This window comes from Nicotiana sylvestris, chromosome 8 (assembly GCF_000393655.2).
Source record: "Nicotiana sylvestris chromosome 8, ASM39365v2, whole genome shotgun sequence".
Classification (NCBI taxonomy): Eukaryota; Viridiplantae; Streptophyta; class Magnoliopsida; order Solanales; family Solanaceae; genus Nicotiana; species Nicotiana sylvestris.
In genome coordinates this window covers 80,869,215-80,890,053 of record NC_091064.1, presented here as the reverse complement: position 1 = coordinate 80,890,053, position 20,839 = coordinate 80,869,215, and positions in this window count along the sequence as shown.

Here is a 20,839-nt window from a genome sequence, read left to right as displayed (position 1 = left end):
CATAAGGCTGGATACTCTTGAGTCCCATCAAAAGGAAATAAGGCCCGATGGCTGGCATGTATATGATCTCATCCACAGGCAGCCATCCAAATGTCCACTCTATTTGGTTTGCAGTGATGGAACGGAGGTGTTCTACCCACTCTATGACCCCTTCTGGCAAGCTGATCCCGTCACCCTCGTATAAAATTCTTCTATGCATGTTTTCTTTGTCGACCCATAACTCATAAATTGAGGACGATGGCATAGGTGTTCAATCATCCATATCTGCAGCAACACGTTGCACCCCTCGAAAAAGTCTCCTCCGGCTTTGCAGGCTGTAAGAGCTCGGAAGATTTAAACTACTATCATGGGTGCGAGGGTGTTGTTGGCCTGAGTAAGCAAAGTGCTAACAACCCCGGCTACTCGTATGTCAATATTCCCATCTTTTCTAGGAAACACCAAGAGTCCCAAAAAGACCACCATAAAAGCAAAACACATGTATTTTTCCCACTTAAGGCGGTTTCCTTTGCTACAAATTTTGTTTTCCGGCTTGTTGGACCCCCCTATATGACCATATTTGTTGTATATAAACTGCAAAGTACAAAACCCAGCTACTAAGTCTGGGTTGTGGACCCCCTTGCTTATTTTCAAAGAGTCTAGGAATATGTGTACGGCTACAGCCCTTGGAGCAATCAGGTACTGGTATCTCAGAGGAACTTTGGGACCCCCAATATATCCGGTTATTTCTTCCAATGTTGGGGTAAGTTCAAAATCTGAGAAATGAAATATGTTGTGGGCCGGGTCCCAGAATGTAACCAACGCCTTTATGATGTCTCCCATAGGATTAATCTTCAGCAACCTAGTGAGGCCTCCCACTATAGATTGACCGTGTCTTGTCCCGATTTACCCAGATCATTCCACCACATATGCAACTCCAAAGGGATCTTATTCACGATTGTTATTGGCAAATTCTGACTTGTGCTCATTCTGCACATTTATTAGGGTGATTAAGCAAAAATCATGATTCAATTGACTCAAAAACAATGATGACACTTTTTCAGATTTTCATTTCAAAAGTAACAACCCGACTTTGCAAATACGGCCTTTTAGCACTTCCGGAGGAAGATTTTAAGGCTGTGCTTGCTAACCAGCTAAAATTTTGAAAAGGAGACCAAAGGTGGTTGTTCTTGCAAAAATTACCTTCCGACGTCCTTTTGGGGACATTCAGCTATTTTTGACAAGAATGGCATCACCTTACTTATTTAAAATAAAATAAGATTTTTGTTCCTTTTGGGCTCTTTTGCAAAAGGAAAGTTGGACCCGATGGAGGTTGCCTACGTATCCCACATCCGATGAGAATCAAACTGGCGTAGTTCACGCAATTTTAAAACAAAAACCAACATTTTTCTTTTTCTCTTTTTTTTCAAAATAAAACATTTTTTTCCTTTCAAAATTTCGGCAGAGTTTCAGTACCATTTGGACATTGGTTTCTCAAAACAGGTGATTATCTCACTTAGACCTCACACTGCTATTCTCATTTTTCAACTTTCTCCTATTATTCAAAAGTCGGTCAGCATGCGACTCCGTAGCAAATAAATGCACAAGTAGCAAGTAAGATGCATCAGGATGGTCTTTTCATTTCAGGTACACCTGTCCTAGACAGACCCAACCCTTGTGTTGAGTCTCCAAAGTCAAAATGCACATGATGTAAACAAACGTTTCTACTAGGGATCCGGCATGAGGTATTGTCATACTAGGTTTAAAAACCTGGGTTTATTTATTCTAGACCTGGCTTACCCGAGCGGACAACTCGAGCCGAGGGGGGCTGCGTACCGGTAACCAAAAGATCATCCGGCTTTGCAACTTGTCCGAACCTCATTATATTTGAGATATGACACTAACAGAAAGAAGTCACGACCAGCGTGCACTCCTCGGGAGAGAGAAGAGAGGGGTTTCGTGGCAGTTTATATACAGTTCAGATAATATCAAAGCGGTAAAAGCAACATTTAGCACATTAGGTCCAAACATGTAATAAAATCAGATAATAAGTAAAGCCAAATATAACAATTCATCCAAGCTCGAATTCTGAACCCTGAACCAGAGATTCTGGGTTCGATCCCCAGCAGAGTCGTTAGAGCTGTCACATCTCCTTTTTTACTACACCCCCGGAAGGGGGTATATAAGGGAGTTTTTTCCAACTTAAAGTAACAATCGAAATGGGATTATTTTATTAAAAATTCAGAGTCGCCACTTGGGAGATTTATGATGTCCCAAGTCACCGGTTCAAATCCTGAATCGAGGAAAAGGTTGACTTTATATTACAGTCCGCGAACCAGAAATCCGGGTGAGGAATTCTGTTAATCCGGGAGAAGGTGTTAGGCATTCCCGAGTTCTGTGGCTCTAGCACGGTCGCTCAACTGTTAAAATCGGCTCAATTATCTGATTTTAGTATAAGTTTTAAACCTATGTGCATTTTTAACTTTAACCCCCTTTTATTTATTTTTAGGAAGATTGCAACGCGATTAAAATACGTCTTGGACCACGTCATATAAATGCACCCGCGGTTTTTGACATATTTTAACATTGTTGAGATTTGGATTTGGGTCACATAAATGCGCACCCGAGGTAAATTATTAAAATAACGCGCCTAAAAGCAATTATGAGTTTGTAACTTTGTGAGGGTCGTGAAAATTCTCTAAATGGCACGCCTCGCTTTCTAAGGATAAACAAGAGTAACCAACCGAGGGCCATGCAATTATCATTTTTGTTTGGCACGGCGTGCCTCAATGAAATTTGTTCTTTAAAAGAGCCCAAAATAATTTATCGATTCATCCTAAACTAATGTTTGAACCAATCTCAAGCCCATGTCCCAAGTCAGCAAGATCGAAAGAAAAAGACAGAAATGATTTCCAGAGACGTTTGAGCTCCAACAATTGGCATTGAACATAACGAAATGTGGCCGATTTTTAACCCAGGCCCAATGTGAGCCCATGTTCGTGAAGGATTGAGCATCAGCAAAAACGATACTCTAGATCGAGTCCAAACATGCAAACATAAGATTATTTGAAGCAAAAGTGAATCCAATTTAAAAGAAAGACACCGACAGTCTCAAAATGGCCTTGATTTCATTAATTGGGTCATCACCGGGTCCAGGTTCAGACCTTGCCTTTGTGTGCAGTAGATTAATGGTAAGTCAATCAAGATACTACATAAGATATGAGATGGTATTAACTGTCTACTTATGGATTGCAAGTTATTTAAATACAGATTAGTTAATTAACCATTCTGGAATTCTAACATCACTGCTAACTTAAATTGCTCATGCATAACTTAATCGTAAAGATTACCACATGCTTTTTACACTACCAGCTAACTAATAAATTCAAATCGAGATGAACACGATTCAACAGTATCAAAACCCCTGGAGTCGATATGCAGATTCACTCACATCTTAACAAATTACCTCAGATCATCAATCACAAGGACTTATTTTAACAAATGAGTGTACAACGATGACAAAGAAAGATACATATGCAAGCTTTGAATCTAGCTTCACTGAACATTCACATTTGATAAGAGAATCCTAAGACTCTCCCTTGTTGATCCTACCATAGCCCGACTAATCTAACTTCTAAGAGATGCATCCAAAACAAGCTGAACCAATAGATACCAGACAAAATCAAATTACAATTATCATGAAAACTTCACAATTCACAGCACATTCCCATTTGTACACTCCATAATAGCAAATTTAGGTCATTATATTAACTGAAACATTTTTAAGGTTGAATGTTACAAACATAAATGAGGTTGGACAAAAGGAATGAGATCCAACATGGATTTCATCATTCTTATTCAAATTTCAAAGCTAGACTTTAAATACACCTAGGTGATGTCCATGGAGTTTTGGAGAATACCCGTTCACAGCAAATAAACAACACCAAAGCCTGAAGTTATGACTCGATAGCGGGAGCAGTTCAACAAAGGAGAGACAACAACAAAATCAATTCAAAACCAGTAATGGACTAATGACCAGTAGCTTTCGAATAAGTCTTTGAATCCCAGAATAAAAGAGAAAAGTTATGAAGATTTTAGAATCAGGATTAGTTGCAAACCAATCCTAAATTTTTTACCTGATTTTTCATAACCCCTTTCAGAAATTTTTACCTGATTTTTCTTTTCTTCCTCCCCCTCCTAAAATTTCAGCAAATGATCCTTTTATACAGGGTTGTTAGGGAAGTAGAAATGGGTTTCAAATTTTGCTCCTTAACCCCTCTCCAATTTTCGTTTTTGCTTAAAAAAACCTCAGTTCAAAAATCCAATTTCATTTAACCCCAAAATCAACTTCTAAGAAGCTTCCCATTTCTGTTACAGAAAAGATTCCCTAAGTTAAATACCCTGAACTACCCCTCAGACCTCAGATATTTACCCTTAAATCCAAACCAGGTCAAGTTGACCCAGGACCCAAACCCTGACTTGCCAATTAGGCTAACCCTTCTTCTTTGGGCCTCTGAACATTCAAAACCCATCAATTACCCAACCCTTAACAAATACAATTTGACAAACCGGAATTGCATTGGCGTCCGAAACTAAAATTTCAACTAAACAGCAGATGAAGGATTTCTGCAAACAAAACATGGAAAACAAACAAACACTAAACCAAACTCAAACCAATAGAAGAAGAGAACTGGACTAAGAACAAACATAAACGGAAAAGTCTAATAGAGGGAAGAAATAGATGAACTTTAAAAAGAAATTGCAGAGTAAGCAATAAGAGCCCGAAATACCTGAACGGGAAAATAAAACGGGGAATTTGCATGGAATAAACAGCCTTTTCAACATGGACCTGAAATAAGTGTTATTCGGGCTATTCTTATGAGAACGACCCACTTAACACTTGTTTCTAGTCCAAAAGTTATCATGCTCGAGGAACAAACACACCCGACCTTAGTGGACGGGACAGAGGTGAAGAGGGAATAAAGGTCCCGGATTTTGATTCCAGATTCGAGGAGATTGGGATGGATTCGAGGAAAACCATGTTGATATGTAGACGAAGGGGAATAAGAGGGTCCAAGGGTGTTGATTTGGGAGTGATTGGCGGTGGCGCCGCCGGAAAAGATGGTGAGTTTGAAAGGCGGCGTTAGGGTTCATCAAGAGAGAGATGAGGGAGATGAACGAAGGGGGGGCTGTTTGGCTTTGAACTGGTCTCTGAAGGTGCTCAGGACAGATTTAACCAAACATAGAGAAGCAATTCCCACCGTTGGATGAGCTAAGATGAAAGGCTCAGATTATTTCGACACTAGTGAACTCGAAACGACGTAGTAACGCCCCCATAATATGTCGTTTGGTCAGGCTGGCTTGGACTGGGTGCAGTAATGGGTTTGGGTCGGGTATTAGCGAAATTAAATTGGGCTGGGGAATTGTAATTGTCCCAAAACCGGGTCTTCTCTTAATAACTCCATTTTCTTTTCATTTTCTTTTTTCTAATTTCTTTTTAAATTAAATTAAAAATAAAAATAAAAACTAAATTAATTCCTAATCAAATTATCCTATCAAATTGAATTAACTAGCTCTAAATAATAATTACCACCACTAATTAAATACCGAATTAAAGAAAAACTGTAAAAATTCGAAACTAAAATTAAAAATAAGTTACTTTTGTGATTTTTCCATTTTTATAAAACATTAAATTACTAATAATTCAAGAATGCAAAATTAGGTCCTAAATGCAAATGTAGAGTATTTTTGTATTTTCATGAATTAAATAAACGTGCATAGACAAAGGCAAACAATAACAAAAAAAAATGCTATGAAAATCTACGAAATTGCAAATAATGGAAAAATTTATTTTTGTTGAATCTACGGGAATAATTCATATAGGGCAAAAATCACGTGCTCACAGCATGGCTGGCATCCGGTGCTGCACTGGCCCGAGCGAACCACTATGTTACTTATTCATTCTTTTTGTAACTATCATAGGCCAACATGGCCACAACTGGTAACGTACAATTGTAAGTGTGCAAATGTTATATCAATGAACATTCGTTCATAAAACATGAATACATATGGGCCGTCACGGCCTCTAACATACTGTACATAATAAACATATGTCTACAAAGCCTCTAAGATTATTTGACATAAAATTTGATAGGGTACCGGCCTACCCATAAGTCGGTAGTAAAACACTGACATGATGACTCATAGATTCAGCTGCACTCCGAATGAGGTGGAGTCTTACCGATCCTTCGCGGAATGTCAATCTTGTCTAGTATGAGGGCTCGTCAAATTGATTTTCTATACCTGCAGGCATGAATGCAGCGTCCCCAACAAAAGGACGTCAGTACGAATAATGTACTGAGTATGTAAGGCGAAACTGAAACATAACAGTAAGTCAACACTAATTAAGGATATCAAAGAAACATGGAGTAAAGGACTCAACCTATAAGTCTGGATAGCTTTGTAAATCATGACATATTTATAGTGTCATGCATATGCATATGAATGTCATGTCGTGCATAGGTACATTTGTTCATAACATCATCAAGCCTCTGAGGGCATCCCATCGTATCATCTCGGTCACTATGGGCAAAATGGTATGAATCATCACGTATACCAGCTGATCAGGTTGTGGTGCGCATATAACGCCATAACTTTTCCCATATCCCATATACATAAACACACACACACACACACACACACATATATATATATATATATATACATACACACACATATATATACATATATACGCGTATATAATGTCATTTGAATCATATTTCAGCCACTGTGGGCAACATCATCATCATATACCAGCTGATCAGGTGGTGGTGCGTATATAACGCCATAACCTTTCCCATATCCCATATACACAAATATACATATATATATACGCGTATATAACATCATCTAGTCATGGGTCAATGCACATGAATGCAATGCATGAAGAGTACGTTAATAAAATCTTTCGGAGCTTCATAAGACCATTTTGTCTTTGAGTAATATCATAAAGTAAACTCTTTTCAACTTACGTATTTTTCTGAGACCCATGAACAGATGATAAAATTATAGGATACATGGAAATTCAAGAACATAGGCACATATAATATTTCTATGAATAGAGTCATTTATGGAAATTGTACACTTGTTCGTTTCGTTTGTATCATATGGATCATGCCAAAAGAAAGAAGGGATAGACTTAACATACCTGAGCCGATTCTCTTGAGAAAGATTACACTGTATTCCCCAAAATTTGTAAAAATCTCCCGCTATATTGACAAGGTGGAGTGCTTTAAGCTATGAAAAACTAAGAGAACGGGAATGGTTAGTGATGACGGCATAGGACACAGAAAGTTCCTTCTCTCTTTTGAATCCCAGGGATTGCCTCAGGGAAGAGGTCAGTCCCTGAAAAAGCCATCTCGATTGGTATCATTCAAATGCGAATATAGGCCTAATTGAAGCATAAAAGTGAAATAATAATAATAATGAGAGGCTTTTATCCGTTGACGGTCATCTTACCTGTCTCCAGCCAGTGGTTGAAAGTCTCAAGGTGAAAGTGGCTTAATGAAACATACACTGCCAGTGCTGGTATGCCCATAGTTGCTTTGGTTATAGATCATAAATTTGTGAAGGAAGCAATTTGTAAGTTTGACTCTAAATTAACTAAACTTTTGACCTGAAAAGACTTATGCTTCAAGTTTACTGACAATGAAGGGAAAAATTAATTCTAGTACACAACTGTGTCTGATGCAGCATTCGTCCACGAGCAGTGTCACAAAAAGTTGCCAAAAGAATTAAATCAGGGAAGTGTGAAGAAAATAATGATAGGTCCAAACTTGAAAAAGGAGATCAAACACATTAGTGTAATTCACTGAAGTCAACTTTGCATTTCTTCTTAATTCCATAAGAGATGACTTCAATCTAATATTGCATAGTGGAACGAGCAAACTCTGCCTTATAACACAATAAAACAATTTAATAGCATTGTCTCTCTCGTTCAAGATAATGTAATTATCAGAGAAAAATACATTTGCAGTAGAGCAGTGATGGAACCTTAAGAAATGAATACCAAAAGAAATAGTAGATTCTCAATACTCACGTTCTTAAAGACTTTGCCACCTAATCTAATATGACCAAGAGTCATTAGTTATGTTAGTGGCTTGTTACCACGTGGGTGGAGTGGGGTGGGGTTTTAATCTTATCCCAAACTCATTAGTTAATTAGGTAATATTCCGTTACCCGATAATTAATTAATTACCCACATAATTAAGAATTGTCTCAAATTACTTAAAATACTATTCATTTTTAACATACTTTATATAACTTACTATCATGGTCATGTGGTACCATATAAAATAAATACATACACTATTATTTCATTACAATATCCATATAAAAATACATATATTTCCTCAACTTCTAATTTTTCCTAATCCTATATAAAGAGTATAAATTTTCGTACACTTAATTCTTAAAAATGGTAGAAAGATAATCTTCCTTTCTTGTGCGAAAATAATCTTTACAATAAAGAAAATCTCTTTTATAAACTTTCTCATATTATGTGTGTAATTTAAAATATATTGGAAAGTAGTAATATTAATAATTATATAAAATCATATTTTTCAAAAAATTTACAAAATAAGCCAATCCAAACCATAAATCAAACATTGAAATGAAATGAAATGGCATAAGAAAAAGCTATAATGATTTGCAAAAAAAAAAAAAAAACTCACGAACAAAACAGTCATGAAATCTACTGTAGCTGAAATTTTTTTATGCTCTTATAAATTAGTTGAGTGTGTTTGTTTGGAAAATGATGCTCACAGTGATAAGCATCTGTTATTGCTTTCTTAGGATAAAAGCAAATATTGTAGAAACTTCAAGTTCCGATGAAAACCATGCCCATAAAGCAATGCAAGGCTCCCCAAATTGTGACACCACTGTTAGCATTCCACATTAGTCATATATCACTTTAGTTGTTCTGATCCCACGTGGACAAGACAATTCTTTTACTTATCCTCTTAAATTAATAATTAACGAATTATCCACATTAAACATATATAACGGTGTTAATATTATTAAAATCATGGGATATAATATTGAACAAGGATCTATCTTATATTGAGGAGCCAGTGACAATATTGGACAGGCAGGTTCGAAAGCTGAGGTCAAAGTATATTGAATAAGTGAAGGTCCAGTGGCAGGTTCAGCCGGTCGAGCAGGCGACCTGGGAGACCGAGCAGGATATGCGCAGCCATTACCCTCATCTTTTCACTACTTCAGGTATGTCTCTATGCTCGTTCGAGGACGAACAAATATTTAAGTGTGGGAGGATGTAACGACCCGGCCAGTCGTCTTAAGAATTAACGCCTCGATACTCTATTAACTGCTTTTCCCGTGTTTATTTCTGCTATTTCGATTTGCCAGGATGTTCGGTTTTAAGTTTCAGAGAGATTTGGGACACTTAGTCCCTAAATGAGAGCTTTAGTTTTGGAAATTTGACCGTAGTCGGAATAGTGTGAAGACGGCGTCGAAATATAATTTCGATGGTTCCGTTAGCTCCGTTGGGTGATTTCGGGTTTAGGAGCGTGTTCGGATTGTGTTTTGGAGGTCCGTAGCTAATTTAGGCTTGAAATGCCGAAAATTGAATTTTTGAAGTTTCCGGTTCAATAGTGAAATTTTGATCTAAGGGTCGGAATAGAATTCCGGAAGTTTGAGTAGCTCCCTAGTGTTGAATGTGTTGTGCTTGCAAAATTTCAGGTTATTTGGACGAGGTTTGATAGACTTTTTCATCGAAAGCATGATTTGAGAATTTTTGGAGTTCTTAGGCTTGAATCCTATGTTAAATTGGTGTTTTGATGTTGTTTTGAGAGTTCCAAAGGTTGGAACAAGTTTGAATGATGTTTTAGGATTGGTTGGCATGTTTGATTGAGGTCCCGGGGGTCTCGGGTGTGTTTCAGATGCCCAACGGACCATCTTTGGACTTGGAGAAGGATCAGATTTTGCTGGTATGTGTTGCAGACTTTTCTTCATCGCGATCGCGAAGGCTTAGATGCGAACGCGTAGTTATGGGCAATGTTGAATCGTGAATGCATGGGCTAGGCCGCATTTGCGTAGAAGAAATAAGGCAGCAGTGGATTTCAGTGTTTCTGTATGCGGTCGCGTGAAGCCAATCGCGATCGCATAGGTCTGAGGGAGCTAAAGCATCGCATTCGCGTGAGGTCAACCGCTAACGCGTAGAGTTAATTTGGGGTTCAGTGATGTTGGTCTTCCCGATCGCGTGGGTGCTTCCGCGATCGCGTGGGTGCTTCCGTGATCACGTGGGTGCTTCTGCGATCGCGATTAAGGAATTACCTGGGCAGATTTTAAAAACCCAAAATCGAGGGTTTAAGCCATAACTCATATTTTGGACTTGGGAGCTCGGGAAATTGCGATTTTTGAAGAAATTTTTACTTGGGCGATTTGGGTAAGTAATTCCTACTCGATTTAGACTAATTTTCATAAATCGACACTTAAATCCATCCTTTAATTTCGAATTTATGGTGAAAAATTGGGGGAAAGTTCCTGGACCTAAACTTTGAGTATTGATTGGGGATTTGACATTGGATTTGGATAATTTTGTTATGGTTAGACTCATGAGAGTATGAAGATTCTGAAAATATAAATTTTACCCGATTCCGAGATGTGGGCCCAAGGGACATTTTGGTCATTTTACCTAATTTTGCGTATAAGCTTAGAATTTATTTGTAGAATCAATTACTTGATGTATTATTTACATTATTCAATTGAATTGAATAGATTTGGGCCATTTGGAGTCGAGTACTCGTGGCAAGAACATGGTTTCAGGTTGATTTTGAGCCGGTTCGAGGTAAGTGGCTTGCCTAACCTTGTATGGGGGACCTTCTCCTTAGGATTTGGTATTATTGTTAATTGAAATGCCTTTTACGTGAGGTGACAAGTGCGTACTTGTGCTAATTGTTGAAAAATCCGGTTTTCATTAGCTAATTACTAGTATGTTTCCTTTCCTGTTTATATTACTTGCACTTTAAGCCTGTTATTTGCTTAGGAAAGCATGTCTAAGTGATTTAATTGCTTTATTTGCTCAAACTGTTTTACCTGGATTCTGTGCAGCATGCTAGGCGAGAATTACTTGTTTGCCTTAATATGAATTAACATTTGCTGAATATTTTTCCTGTTGCTACTGTGTATTTACATTTGGGACTACGAATGTGGGATTCCGGTAGCTCCCCCTTGTCTGTTTATTTGGGACTATGGATAAAGGATTCCGGTAGATCCCCCTAGTTTGATTATTTGGGACTACGAATGTGGGATTCCGGTAGATCCCCCTTGTCTGTTTATTTGGGACTACGGATGTGGGATTCCGGTAGATCCCCCTGCACAGTCATATGGAATTACGGGACTGCACCCGGTAGATTCTCCCAGTACTGGGTATTTATATTTGGGACTACGGATCAGGATTTCGGTAGATCCCCGCGCACTGATAGTTGGACTACGGGACGGTATCCCGGCAGATCCTTTGGATATATATATGATGGACTACGGGACGGTATCCTGGGAGATCCATTGGATAGCTGTAATTGGGACTACATGACGGTATCCTGAAAGGTGCCTCGGTTGTTATCTCTGTGTTGAGCTGTATTTCTTTCCCGTGATTTATTTTGTCTCTGTTCTAGTTGTTGTTGTTGTTCTTTCAATTCTATGTTATTTCTGATTGTTGCACTTATTTATACTATTTTATTCCACACTGTTAACCCTTATATTTTAATTAACCTCAGTAGGGCCCTGACATTCCTCGTCACTACCCGATCGTGGTTAGGCTTGGCACTTACTGAGTACCGCTGTGTTGTACTCATGCCCTTTCTGCCCATGTTATTCATGTGCAGATCCAGGTACTTTCATTCAGTCTTATCATCCTTGAGGCGAGGCGCTTCTATAGGGACTTCGAGGTATATCTGCCACGTCCGCAGACCGAGGAGTCTCTTTCTATCTTTCTGTAGTAGTATAGCCCTTCAGTATTTCCCTTTGTTAGACATTTCTAGAGTTAGAACTTCTTATGTATCTCTTAGCTTATGGATTCATGGGGTTCCGGATATTGGGAGTGTTAGGTTGAGATTTTGTACTGTTATGTCCCAGGCGGCATCTTAAACACTATTTCACTTTGTCATTCGGTTATGTTATTTTTTTTCCGCAAATTATTTCTTTTCTGCATTGGTTAGGCTTACCTAGTCGTAGAGAGTAGGTTCCATCACGATAGTTCATGGAGGGCGAACTGGGGTCATGACAACTAGTGGTTGTAGTCTTCGGAGGCATCGCTAAAAACGTAACACATCGTTAGGAACATGAATGTTTATATCGTACGATCTAAGATAAGAAGAGAGGATAACATCCTATATGTCCCATAGCCTCCTGTCTATAAGTGTGGTGCACAACACACCCATAAATAAGTCTATACTAGACATGGTCTTTAGATAACCCTAGGATAGAACTGTTCTGATACCACTTTTGTCACGACCCAAACCGACGGGCCGCGACGGGTGCCTGAGTTCTACCTGTCAAACACCCCTAATTAGGCGTCTAAGATATGAACCTGAATAACATCTGCTGCATTACAAAATTAACATACATGAAGGAAACCTGTCATCAAGGCATATGTACGTATACATGCATAATACAGTGGGCGAGCTGGCAAGGCTGCTATAGACAACTATACATCCAAAACTGAAAGCCGACAAGGCCAAATACAACCCAACTAGACATACTATATACAGACCTCTAATGGAAACACAACTGTACAAAGACGGGACTAAGCCAGCCACGTCATTCCCATATATATATATATATATATATATATAAACGTATCGTACCAAAATCGAAAGCAGCTCCAGATCAAGTGGAGTATGCCAACTCTCACTGATCAGGGATCCTAAGAAGGGAGACCGTCAGCTTGCCTACCTGTACCTGCGGGCATGAAATGCAGGCCCCGTGAAATAGGGCGTCAGTACGAAAAATGTACTAAGTATGTAAGGCATGAAAATTAGTACGTAAAAGACATAGATGAAACATGGAATACAGAAACACATCTTTAAATCTGAATAACTTTGTAAAATCCTAAAACACTTATAATGTCATGCACGTGCGTATAAATGTTGTGTCATGCATAGGTATGGGTGTACATTATATCATCAATCCACTGAGGGCATCCCATCATATCGCCTCGGTCACTATGGGCAACATCATCAACATATACCAGTTGATCAACTGATGGTGTGTATATAACGCCGTTTGAATACATACATATATATGCGTATATAACGCCATTTGAATACATACCCATATATGCGTATATAACGCCGTTTGAATCATATTTCAGCCACTGTGGGCAACATCATCATCATATACCAGCTGATCAGGTGGTGGTGCGTATATAACGCCATAACCTTTTCCCATATCCCATATACATATATTTACATATATACGCGTATATAACGCCATCTGGTCATGGGTCAATGCACATGTATAAATGAGTGAAATGCATGAAAAATACGTAATAATCCCAATATTTCTTCCGAATAAACTTTTTCAACTGTGTATTATTCTGAGACCCATGAACAGAAGATAATAATAATTTTCATGGGAAATCAAGAATATTGACACCCCTACTACTTCTATGAAAAGAGTAATTTACGAAAACCGTGTATTTGCTCACTTCTTCAATATCATATGGACCATGCCAAAAGAAAGAAGGGAGACCTTAAAATACATGTTCCCTGGATTATTCGAATGAGATGAAGCTTCTGCTTCAGTGACATATGTTGAACGAGATTTCTGCTTGAATCTCTTAAGATTTGTATTGAAATATTGGCTAAAGATTTGGATGAATTGATGAACGTAAATGATTCTGCTTTTCTCACTTAAAACAAAATGCAAAAGTTTGTTTTCACGTTTTTTGGGTTCAAAACAGAAATGTTTGTTTTATCTTGAATGGAGTGCTTACCCATTTCTAAATGCTCACGAGAGTCTTCAGTAGATTAAGACTTGTAAATTAGTCTTTTAAATCTTGTATGACACATGTAAAGGTGACTAATGAATCACCTTAAACTAAAAAAGGAAGCTGCCACGTTTTTTTTGGTGTGATTTTATTAATTTTTATCCGTTTATTAGTTAATTGGGTAATGTCCTATTACCGGGTAATTAATAAATTACCAGCAAAATTTAAAAATTGTCTCAAATTACTTAAAATTCTAATTATTTTTAATATACATCATATATACTTTATATATTATATACATCATATTATCACGGCCATATTGTACCTTGTATAATACTAGTCCATAATTATCGAGTAGTATCGCTCAACCCGTATTTTATCCCAAATTAGCCACTTTTAACGAAACTCATTTTTTTTAATCCGTATACCCCTTTATCCTTCATAGCACTTATTTATCGTTTGTTATAAATAGCGTAAATTTGTTAATGTCAAGATGATCTCATCCCCGAGTCTATGTCGGTTAACTGAAAACGAAATTTTAACGTACGAAAACGCGAGATGTAATAAATAGGTTTATGGGTGAGAGGTAGAGGGGGTCAATGCTTTCATAAAAGTGGCAATATGTTGGGCAGGAGCTTCCCTATGTCTTCTGAGCTCTTCCCTAAGCTGCCTGGTTTCTTTTCTCACCTCATCATTGTCTTAATGAAGCTTGGCATTCTCTTCAACAGCCAACTCCAGCCTCTTACTGAGCTCAACTACCCTACTGCTTCCAGGTAGAATAATAGATCATGTTGGTCCTATAGCCTTGATCTCCTCATAGCTACATTGCTCAAGAGTAACAACATCTAAAACATCATTCTAATTTCCATACTTAAGCTCAGGCAAGGACATGTTGAGCTTGTCAAAAAAAAATGAGTCAACATAAAGCCATAAGCCATAAGCCATAACATGTTTAGGTTTGGAAATGTCTGAAACTCTTGCCATATGCTGAATTATTATGATTGATAGGTCTACCAGTGTCAAGCAGTTCCATTACATCCATGTCCAATAGAGTGGCCTCATGCCTTCTCTCAGACATCTGCAAAATGCAGGAATTTGACGTGATCACAATTTTGGGAGCATCCAGTTCAAATTTTTGGGAGAACTTCCCTGTGATCACAATTCTTGTCTATGGTTGGCCACTTTTTCTTCAAGTAATTGTCAAATCCTAAAGAGGAAATATTCAGAAGCATCCCCAGCTCCTCATCATCAAACTCTATTTCAAACCCCCTTACCTTAATTATGAACACCTTTCCATCAAATTTGAAGCTTGCATAGAAATCCACCACAACAGGAACACACGCAGGGGGAAATCTTTGACAAACATGTGTTTCCATCCCTATAACTCAATTTTTTCAACCAGTTCGTTCGAGATTTTCCTAGGAGTATATCATGGGTTATTTCAGCACCGTATGGCCTGGTATTCGAACATTGGCTGGAGGCATTTTCTATACCCATTCCTACCTTGTAAAAATAAGGACACCTTATGTTGAGCCATCCCTTTTTCATCAGTGGTTGCAAGAATCTTCCCATTGAGCACTTTTCTGTTCCTAAACTCTATGAGTCTATCAACCACAATTGGTACATTATTTCTCTTATTTCCTCTACTGGACCTTAAAGATGGGGTATCAATTTTTGTAGCATTGGAAACCTTTCTCTTTTGTGTATAAGACCTTTCTAGAAAAGATGACTCAGACTCATCTTCTCCATCCAACTCAACCACAGGTTCCACAATTGAAACTTGCTTCATTGGCTTCTTGGCACCTCTAGACTCCTTAATGATTTGTTCATCAACAACCTTTCTTTTACTTTGTGTAAGAGGAGTCCTGGTAGGAGGATCCATTTGTATTCTCGTTGGAACAACAAATTTTGTTGCTTTCACATGAGTCTTCCTGGGTTTCTTCCCTACCCCAGACAATGGCAAGTCATCTTCATCATTGCTGACCTCCTCATCTCCAGTTAAAGGAGATAACAAGGACCCAGGTTCTTCAGTCCTTTTCTGTCCACTTGCTTCTTATAAAGGGGCTATGATAGTGTTCCCAATGGTCACAGAGCCTTTAGATTCCTCACTCATATTATCATTCTCTTCCTCACTTTCTTCATCCACTCTTTTACTCTCACTTGACTTTTCTTGATCCTTACCTTCACTCCCAGAATTACCTTCTTCTTCACTATTCTTTTCTTCTTCTTCACAATCATCCACTTGTTCACCTATCCTATCTTCTATCTCACTCTCATTTCTTCACCAGAATCTCCCTCATTCTCACTATTTTCCTCTTCATTAGCGATGTCTTGAGTAGTATGTTCCTCATGACTGCCCCTAACTCCTTCTTCCTTTTCATCCCCCATTATCATCATCCGCCATCAAATTGAATGAAAGACCATCATATGCCTCCTTTTGCATTGGTTCTTTACTCCCTTCCACCTCAATCACAAGCACCACAGTAGTGGTGTCTACCTCTTTCTCCAGAGTTCATGCACTCTTTCCTATGGTGAGTTCCTCCACTTGTGGGGTGGAAGAGTTTCTAAAGGTGCAACAACTATAGCTGATAGAAGAACATCTAATTTTTAAGGAAGGAGTTGTACCTAACTTGTAGTGATTGGCACTAATTCCCCCTAAGCCATAACATCCTTGACCATTGTGGCTACTTGAGTAGTAGCATTAGGCACTACCTTGACATTCTTGATAGAATTTCTTTGAGTAGCTTTTACCTTGGTTGACTTAGAGGTATTTTTCGAAGTAGCCACAGATGCTTGGGTGTTTGATTTTTGAAGTAAAAGTCCAGTGGAAATGGGTATGGTGAGAGTAGCAGGAATAGGGGATGGTGGTATAGGTACAGTGGAGGATATCGATGGAAAAGGAGCAGATGTTGGTGCGGGCTCACTTGATGGTTTGACAATTTTCTTTGATTTGGGCTTCATGTTCTTAAATTGGTCTTCGGTCTTGGATGAGGATTTGGCTTGATTAAGGCATGGTGATCAGAGAAGAAAATCGATGAAAGGAGAGACGAGAATTATTTCTTGATTCTTGCTTAGGGTTTGAGAGAAATAGTGAGGTCTGGGAAGCTAATAAAAGGGGATTTTAAAGAAGTTACTCCTGATTTGACTGTAAGAGAGAAAGTAACCAAATTTGAGTTCTAACAGGATTCTTATAACGATTACTTTGATTGTTAGGATTTCAGGAGCAATTTAAACTCTAATTGCTTTAGAATTCCTCCTTACTCTTTGAATAGATGACAACTAAAAGTGATGCTAACATGATTAGAAGATTGGGCATAGCAATAATTTAGGATAGTAAGTCCTAGTGAATTAACACAATATGGCACGTACATGAGTCGAAGAACCAACTCCTTAGTAACTCCTTACTTGTTTCTGCAATAAAGCGTCAGCACTATACATTAGTATCATACAACATAGTTATCAAACAGATTTTTCTAAGCAGGTGTGTGTGTTTAATACAACCGCGAGACTGAATCAAACACATTGTACTTGACTATTGCCAATTATTTGGGTTCAACTAGTTGAAAGTATTAATTAGACCTAGTTCCAGTCTGTTCCTTTCAAAGAAATCCCTACTCAAAGCTTTAGTAAAAATATGTGCAATTTGATCTTCAGTTTTACAAAAGTTAATTGAGATATTTTTTTTCAACATTGTCTCTGAGAAAGTGGTATCTAATGTCAATGTGCTTGGTTCTCTTATGCTGACATGGATTTTTAGCAATGTTTATAGCACTAGTGCTGTCACACAAAATGGGAACACAATCAACAAAAATACGATAGTCTCTTAGTTGTTATCTTATCCACAGCAATTGGGCACAACAAGAAACTATTGCCACATATTCAGCCACAGTTGTGGATAAAGCCACTAAGTTCTGCTTCTTTTTTCCCTAATATACCAGACAAGAACCTAGAAAATGTGTTGTTCGTGAAGTGGTTTTCCTGTCAATATTAAAACCTGCATAGTCACCATCAACATAACCAACTATATCAAAGCTATACCCTCAACATAACCTACAACTTTCAGGTGAGACTCCTTGGGATTTGCCTAAAATCTTGCGCACAATCACACAATGAATTCGATATCAGGCCTGCTTGCTTTAAGATACAACAGTGACCCAATCATTTATCTATATAAATTATGTTCAACACTTTTCCCTTCTTCATATCCCACTTTGTTGCAATGGCAATGAGAGTGTCAATGGACTTAGAAGAGCCTATGTTGAATTTTTTCAATAGTTCCTTGATGTATTTCTGCTGATATATCATGGTTCCAGTAGATATTTGCTTGATTTGCAACCCAAGGATGAAGTTTAGTTCGCCCATCATGCTCATTTCACTCTCACTCCCCATCATATCAACAAATTCCTTGCACATTGCTTCATTAGTAGCTCCGAAGATAATGTCATCCACATATATCTACACAATCATTACATTCTTGCCTTTGCTCCTCAGAAACAGAGAGTTAGCCATCTTTCCACTTACAATGTCGTCGGTTAAGAAGAATTTTGAGAGTCTTTCATACCAAGCTATTGGAGCCTGTTTCAGTCCATGCATGCCTTTGTTAAACTTGAGCACATAGTGTCACGACCCAAGTTTCCCCTCCGTGAACTGTCATGACGGCACCTAGTCTCTACGACTAGGTAAGCCTAACAATTTGCAAAAAAAGGAAATAAAGATACGAAACTAGCAAATTTACGTGTAATATAATAGAGAAGTTTAAAATGCAGATCGGAATATACAATAATAACACTCTCGACCAATAATAACACTCCCAAAACCCGAAATCTCATGAATTACAAACTAGAGAAAATACATAGTGTTCTAACTCCAGAAGACCAAATGAAAGTAATTACAGAAGGTAGCTAAAAGGGAGAATAGAGAGGGACTTCTCGATCTGCGTACGCAGCAGATATACCTCGAAGTCTTTGAAAGCGCTTCGCCTCACTGATAGTATGGTTGAGCAGAAGAACCTAGATCTTCACACAAAAAACATGTACGGGAAAGGGCATGATTACACCACAGTGGTACCCAATAAGTACCAAGCCTAACCTCGGTCGAGTAGTGACGAGGAAGGTTATTTATATATATACAGAAAACATGTGCAGGAAAGGGCATGATTACACCACAGTGGTACCCAGTAAGTGCCAAGCCTAACCTCGGTCGAGTAGTGACAAGGAAGGTTATATATATATATATGTGTGTGTGTGTGTGTGTGTGTGTGTGTGTGTATGAAATAAGGTAAACAGTATGAAATGTGACAGTATAGTTAAAATACTACCAGTCGAACAAGAATAAAATCAAAGAAGGAATATATTCAAAACACAGAAATAGCAACAAGGGATCTCCCAGGATATCGTCCCGTAGTCCCAAATGTAATTGTGCAGAGGATCTCCCAGGATATCATCCCGTAGTCCGAATCATAATTATGCAGCGGAATCTCCCAGAATACCAATCCGTAGTCCCAAAGTAAATATCCAGTACAGGGGAATCTCCCGGGATCTCGTCCCATAGTCCCAATTATAAACGTGCAGGGGAATCTCCCGAAATACCGATCTGTAGTTCCAAAGTATACATGCAAGGAGAATCTCCCGGAATACCGATCCGTAGTCCCAAAAAAAATACACAACAGACTTAAGAAGGAAATCTATAGTTTTATACAAGAACAAACAGGAATTTCTATTCTAAACATGCTGCACATAATCCAAGTAAACAGTTAAAGCAGGTAAGACAATTAGGTCACATAAACATGCTTTTTCTAAGCTAATCGGGAGGCTTCAAGTACAAGTATTGCTCAATTAAAAGGAAAACACATATATTTACTTAATTAAACGGGGGTTTTCAACAATTAGCACGTGTACGCACTCGTCACCTCACATACACGACACTCATATAACAACAGTATCAAAATCCTAAGGGGAGTTCCCTCACACAAGGTTAGATAAATCACTTACCTCGAAGCAGCTCAAAATTAATCTGAAATCGCGCTCTTACCACGAGTATCCAACTCCGACTGGCCCAAATCCAATCAAATAAATTTCATAATATAAATATAACTATAAACAACTAGATTAGCTAAAAGAATCGAAGCTAAGGTAAGAAAATAGAAAAACGCCCAAAAAAACCTCCATGGGCCCAAGTCTCGGAAACGGGTAAAAATTATGGATTATGAATACCCATTCATTCACAAGTCTAACCATACCAAAATCACCCAAATCTGATACTAAAATCTCGATCGAAACCCCAAATTTTGACCTAAGACTTTCCTCCATTTTTCCCAATTTTTCATCCCAAATTTTGAAATTTAATGATGAATTTAAGCTTAGATTAGTGGGATACAATCAAAAAGGGGTTAAGAATCATTACCCAATGATCTTATCTCAAATCCCCACAGAATCGCCTTCCCCCCAAGCTCCAATTTTATTTTTCCAACTTATGAGCTCAAACCTTCGATTTTTCATATATCTGCCCAGCGATTTCCGCTTCTGCAGTCATGGGGCCCCATATACGGTTCCGCTTCTGTGACTGGTGGACCCGCACCTGCGAGATTTTATTAAACCCCCAGGAGTTGCACTTGTGCTCCACTCTTCGCAGATGCGGTTCGCTTCTGCGGTTCTTAAGTCGCATATGCGATCACTTGTCTTCATGCTCTAGACCGCACCTGAGCCCTCTTTCATTGCTTTTATGGGTCGCACCTGCAAGCTCCCCACCACAGGTGCGAAAATACCAGAAGCAGCCAACTTCAGAATTTGCCTAAGTCCAAATTCACTTCCGTTAAGCATCTGAAACTCACCCGAGGCCCCCGGGACCTCAACCAAA